Source organism: Leptonychotes weddellii, chromosome 8 (assembly GCF_054177405.1).
Source record: "Leptonychotes weddellii isolate Sample4059 chromosome 8, ASM5417740v2, whole genome shotgun sequence".
Lineage (NCBI taxonomy): Eukaryota > Metazoa > Chordata > Mammalia > Carnivora > Phocidae > Leptonychotes > Leptonychotes weddellii.
This window is the reverse complement of record NC_138376.1, coordinates 84210529-84217432: the sequence shown is the minus strand read 5'-3', so window position 1 is coordinate 84217432 and position 6904 is coordinate 84210529. Positions and strand designations below refer to the sequence as shown.

Sequence of the window (6904 nt, the reverse complement as noted above, 5' to 3'; positions counted from 1 at the left end):
GCTCTCTCTCTCGCTCTCATTCTCAAATAAATAAATAAAATCTTCAAAAAATATAAGGTTATATTTTTTGTGGAGTTTTTTCTTGGTCCCTTGTTGAAACTTTATTTTAACAAATACCAGTATTGAGATCTCTATTTGAGAAAGTCTCTGCTGAGTAATTGTCAAAATAGAGAATTTTTAGCCATGTACTCAGAGAATGTGGAGAGAACCTCCCCAGGTAAATATTTGTAAACATACCTAATCTTCACATTTTTAACAGAACCAGTTTAGTATTATTCAAAATCCACAATTGTAGGGGCACCTGGGTAGCTCAGTCAGTTAGGCATCCAGCTCTTGGTTTCGGCTTAGGTTGTGATCTCAAGGTTCTGGGACTGAGCCCCATGTCAGACTCTGCACTGAGTGCAGAGTCTGCTTGAGATTCTCTCTCCCTCTGCCCCTCCTGCTTGTGCGCTCTCTCTCTCTCAAATAAATAAATAAATCTTTAAAAAGAAGAAAACCAAAATCCACAATTGTAGTTTTCAACTTAGCAAAATTTTGTTGTCTGCTGTGTACTTAGCACTATGTGGAAGTATAAGATGAGGACCCTTCAAAGGACCATACATAAAATGCATGAATCTAGGAATTTATACATCTCAGTGTAAATTCAACTAGTGAATTTCAATCCATAGAATGAAAGAATTACAAAAATTTGAAGGAGAAATACTGTTAAGAAGAGTAGGTAACTTTTTGTATAGGCAAACATCACATAATTATGGGTACTCTGGTATCTGGTCATATCACAAAGTATGCATTTTTTTTCTTTTTTACAAAGTATGCACTTTTATTTATTTATTTTTATTTTTATTTTATTTTTTAAAGATTTTATTTATTTGTCAGAGAGAGAGAGAGAGCACAAGCAGGGGGAGTGGCAGGCAGAGGGAGAAGCAGGCTCCCTCCTGGGAGCCTGATGTGGGACTCCATCCCAGGACCCTGGGATCATGACCTGATCCGAAGGCAGATGCTTAACCAACTGAGCTAACCAGGTGTCCCCAAAGTATGAAGTTTTAAAGTAGAGTCCTTAATGACTGTCAAATTCTGAGATACTAAAAACCATACATTTATTTATAAGTCAGTCACAGTGTTTACAATCATTAAATCCTTATGAAAGTAAGGTGGACCAAAAATGAAAATCATCATTACTGTGGATGAAAGAAAATAAATTGCTTCTACCCTTGGGTAATTAAAAATTAAAATATCTTATGAGTTTAACTATGTATGACAAGTTAATTTTTATCTACTTTGAATAGTGAAGTCACAGTACTGTTTGTTTCATATCTAAATGAAATGTGAAAGTTTCCATTCATTTTGATATTTCTATAGCCTATTTCATGTCTAGTATTACTTGCACTAAGCCTTAAAAAGAAAATAACCTTTTTATTACTTATAAGCTTAGTTTTCCTTAAGAATATTCCTAAGAGGGACGCCTGGGTGGCTCAGTTGGTTAAGCGTCTGCCTTCGGCTCAGGTCGTGATCCCAGAGTCCTGGGATCGAGTCCCGCTCGGAGCGGGGAGCCTGCTTCTCCCTCTGCCTCTGTCTCTCTCTCTGTCTCTCATGAATAAATAAATAAAATCTTAAAAAAAAAAAAAGAATATTCCTAAGAAAAACAATATTTATTTATTTATATTTTTATTTTTTTTAAAGATTTTATTTATTTATTTGAGAGAGAGAGTGAGAGAGAGAGAGCACAAGAGTGGGGAGCGGGAGAGGGAGAAGCAGACTCCCTGCTGAGCAGGGAGCCCCATGCGGGACTCAATCCCGGCACTCCAGGATCATGACCTGAGCCGAAGGCAGTTGCTTAACCAACTGAGCCACCCAGGTGCCCAGAAAAACAATATTTAAAGAAGTAATTAATCATTTCACTTTATTTATTACTTTTATTAATTTTCCATTGAGTATTTTAAAGCTTAATTTTTTTAAAGAAAGCAATTATGTGAACAAAGTAATACAGTAATTATAGCCTAGTTTTGTCCAAATAGGTTGGTTTGATGTGTACACTTCAGCCACTTAGAATTATAATTACATTGAAGGAGAATTTACTTTGTGCACTCACATTATACTTCCACCCAAGGAATTACATAGAAAGAAGTGATTCCTTTCTCCTTTGTACTCATTTATTTTCCTTTTTGTGCACCTTGCTGACCTACATAAAAGTTAGTTGTAGCTCGTTTAAATTCAGTCTCTGGTGTGAAGTTGTGTATTGCTTAACTGTAACCCAAAGTGTGAGAATGGGAGTGTCAGTGTTTCTCAACAGCAGTGTCTTTAGCAATTAAGGTGTGGCATCACTAGAACTGCTGAACCCCATTCCAGTCAAACGCACTTCTGTTCTGCATCTTCCATTGTGGAGTAAACTTTCTAATATATAGATTCTAATTTTTAAATAAAGAAAAAAAGAGCTAGAAAAAAAAAAAAAGAACAAATATCACCATCCAAAACCAAGAGTCATCCATAGTGTCTGAAAATTCCTGGACATAAAGAATTGGTCACTGGATTTTCCTTCATCCCTGCCAAGTTCTGCCTCCTCTGAGTAGGTTTCCAACAGGAGATAAGAGAGGGTGGCAGGGAAATGTTGCTAAGTAACACATGGCATACAGCTGTGCAGTGGGCCTATCAGATGGCACAACCTGAGCTTTGTGCTGGCTTACAACCATTCTGCAATATAATAAAAGAGCTGCAATATTATGTAGATACAGAGAGGCAAAATAGAGAGTTCCTAACCTCAATTGTTAGTCCAGAAAGTCAGGTAGTTGAAAAAGGACATGGTTACTTATACCTATGAATTTTTCTTGTTAGTCTTATTTTTTTCCCAGAACACTTTTAGGTTTAGGCATCATTTTTATGTATTCATGAATTAATTAACTAATTAATCCAATCATTCATTCATTCAGCAACTATTCACTGAGTGCCTATTATGAAATTTTGCTAGGTCTTAGCTATTGAAATTGAGACTCTTATAATGATATTGTGAGGTTTCCATAAGCAGTTTGTTATAAAAATGAACAAGAATAGAGATCAAAATCAGCAATTCCTTCAATCAGTTATTATTGTTGCATTTTATTTTTGAGGTAACGTTAGAATTCGAGCCTTTATTTGATAGGCCTGAGTTAGAAAACAGTTATTTCCCAACTGTTAAAGGAGGTGGGGAGAAAGTCTAAACATGAATAGTTTTTATAATACACATTAGAAAATCCATTAGGTTATAGAAGAATTTACCAGGGTTCCCTTTTAAACAGCAGCTTTCAGTTGACTTTAATCAATTTATATATATTTTAAAGTTTTATTTAAGTAATCTCTACACCCCGTGTGGGGCTCAAAGTCACGACCCCAAAATCAACAGCTACATGCTCTTTCGACTGGGCCAGCCAGGTGTTCCAATTTATACACATTTTAAAGGGGTGCCTGGGTGGCTCCATTGGTTCAGCCTCCGACTCTTGGTTTTGGCTCAGGTTGTGAGATCATGCCCCCTATTGGGCTCTACACTCAGTGGGGAGTCTGATGGAGATTCTTTCTCTCCCTCTGCCCACTTTCCTCCCCTCTCTCTCTAAAATAAATAAATAAATCTTAAAAAAAGAAAAAAAAAAAAGCAGGGGCACCTGGGTGGCTTAGTTGGTTAAGCATCTGCCTTCAGCTCAGGTCATGATCTTGGGGTCCTAGGATTGAGCCCTGCATCAGGCTCCCTGCTCAGTGGGGAGTCTGCTTCTCCCTCTCCCTCTGCCTTTCCCTCCTGTTCATGCGTTCATGCACACTCTCTCTAATAAATACGTAAAATCTTAAAAAAAAAAAAAGCACATTGGATTGCCTGGCTCACTCATTTGGAAGAGCACATGACTCTTGATCTGAGGGTCCTGAGTTTAAATCAAACTTGTGTGTAGAGATTATTTTTAAAAAGGGTGTAGGGGCACCTGGGTGGCAAAGTCCACTGAGCGTCCAACTCTTGGTTTCAGCTCAGGTTATGATCTCAAGGTTGTGGGATCAAGGCCCTCATCAGGCTCTGGGTTGAGTGTGGAGTCTGTGTGCGATTCTCTCTTCCTCTGCCCCTCACACTTGTGCTCTCTCTCACCCTAAAATAAATAAATAATTAAAAAAAAAGGTGTGTAGAGTGTAGAGCTCACACACACACAAAAGCACATTACTGTCTAAAGTGAGCTGTACTGGGCACCTGGGTGGCTCAGTCGTTGGGCGTCTGCCTTCGGCTCGGGTCATGATCCCGGGGTCCTGGGATTGAGTCCCGCATTGGGCTCCTTGCTCTGCAGGGAGTCCGGTTCTCCCTCTCCCTCTGCCCCTGCTTGTGTTCCCTCTCTCGCTGTGTCTCTCTCTGTCGAATAAATAAATAAATAAATAAATCTTTAAAAAAAAAAAAAAGTGAGCTGTACCTGTTATTTATTTTTGCATATTCAGCCCCTATTCTTTGTCTAGTGTAACTTTCCTTTTTTTTTTCCTGGCAAACTTAATATGCCTAAAATATATGAATAATGCTAACATTTATTGACTGCTTAATTTATACAACCTGGAGTCATGTTAAATACTACATGCTTTATCTCACTTAGGTTTTAAGAAGTAGATACTGTTCTTAGCTCCACTTTACAAATAGTAAAACTAAGGTTAGTTATGTTCATTGCAGCATTATTTACAATACCTAAGATATGGAAGCAACCTAAGTGTCTATCAATAGATGAATGGATAAAGAAGATGTGGTATCTATACACACAATGGAATATTACTCAGCTTTAAAAAAGAATGAGGGGCACCTGGGTGGCTCAGTCATTGGGCGTCTGCCTTTGGCTTGGGTCATGGTCCCGGGGTCCTGGGATCGAGCCCTGCATCGGGCTCCCTGCTCCACGGGAAGCTTGCTTCTCCCTCTCCCACTCCCCCTGCTTGTGTTCCCTCTCTTGCTGTGTCTCTCTCTGTCAAATAAATGAATAAAATTTAAAATAAATAAATAAATAAATAAGAATGAAATATGGCGATTTGCAACAACATGAATGGATCTTGGGTATAATGCTAAGTAAAACAGAGAAAGACAATTACCATACAATTTCACTTACATGTGGAACTTAAGAAAGAAGACAAATATACAAGGAAAAAAAGAGACAGACCAAAAAGAAAAAAGAAAAACCAGACTCTTAACTATAAAGAACAAACTGGTGGTTGCCAAAGGGGAGGCCAGTGGGGAGATGGATGACATAGGTGATGGGAATTAAGAGTACACTTACTGTGATGAGCTCTGAGTAATGTATAGAACTGGTGAATCACTATATTGTATTGTATTGTAATATAACACTGTATGTTAATTATGCTGGAGTTAAAATTTTAAAAAATTTCTACCAAATAGAAAAAAAAAGAATGAAATTTTGTCATTTGTGACAACATGAATGGACTTAGAGGGTATTATGCTAAGTGAAATGAGTCAGAGAGAGAAAGACAAATATCATATGATTTCACTTGTATGTGGAATCTAAAAAAACAAAACAGAAGCAGATTCATAAATACAGAGAACAGACTCATGGTTATCAAAGGGGCAAGGGGTGGGGTGGATGGGCAAAATAGGTGAAGGGATTAAGAAGTACAAACTTCCAGTTATGAAATAAGTTGCAGGGATATAAAGTACAGCATAGGGAATATAGTGGATAATATTGTAAGAATTACATATGGTGACAGATAGTAACAAGACTTATTGTGGTGATCGTTTTGTAATGTATATAAATGTTGACTATGTTGTACACCTAAAACTAATATAATATTGCATATCAACTATACTTCACTGAAAAAAAGGAGGGGATATGTGGACAGAGACACACAAGGAGAACATCATGTGAAGATTAAAGCAGAGATTGGGGTGGTGCTTCTACAAGCCAAAGAATGCAAAAGATTGCCAGCAAATTATCAAAAGTTAGGAAAGAGGCATGGAACAGATTCTTCCTCACAGCCCTAAGGAGGAACAGACCCTACTGATGTTTTGATTCCAGACTTTTAGCCTCTAGGACTGAGACAATAAATTTCTGTTGTTTATAAAGAAGTCATTAAATAAATAAACAAAATAAAACTAAGGTTAATTAAAAAAAAAGGACAGGGGGCGCCTGTCTGGCTCAGTCAATAGAGCATGGCAGGTTTTATCTTGGGGTTGTGAGTTCAAGCCCCTCACTGGGCGTAGAGTTAATTTTTTTTTTTTGATTCCTATCTTTTTTTTTTTTAAAGATTTTATTTATTTATTTGTGTGAGAGAGAATGAGAGAGAGCACATGAGAGGGGGGAGGGTCAGAGGGAGAAGCAGACTCCCTGCCGAGCAGGGAGCCCGATGTGGGACTCGATCCAGGGACTCCGGGATCATGACCTGAGCCGAAGGCAGACGCTTAACAACTGAGCCACCCAGGCGCCCCCTATCTTTTTTTTTTTAAAGATTTTATTTATTTATTTGACAGAGAGAGACACAGCGAGAGAGGGAACACAAGCAGGGGGAGTGGGAGAGGGAGAAGCAGGCTACCCGCAGAGCAGGGAGCCCAATGTGGGGCTCGATCCCAGGACTCTGAGATCATGACCTGAGCCGAAGGCAGACACTTAACCAACTGAGCCACCCAGGCACCCCTTTGATTCCTATCTTTTATTTTTTATTTTTTTGTGTGTATGTTTCTTTTTTTATTATTTTTATTATTTTTATTTATTTTATTTTATTATGTTAGTCACCATACAATACATCATTGGTTTTTGATGTGGTGATCCACAATCCATTGTTTTTGTATAACACCCAGTGCTCCATGCAGTACGTGCCCTCCTTAATACCCATCACTGGGCTAACCAATCCCCCCTCCCCCCTCCCCTCTAAAACCCTGTTTGTTTCTCAGAGTCCATAGTCTCTCATGGTTCATCTCTCC

General features: G+C 38.4%; 1 pseudogene; it reads left to right on the top strand.

Annotated features, from left to right (window-relative positions):
* The first annotated feature begins 6136 nt into the window (after positions 1 to 6136).
* LOC102731777 (small ubiquitin-related modifier 2 pseudogene) overlaps positions 6137 to 6904 on the top strand; it is a 3163-nt pseudogene continuing 2395 nt past the window's right edge.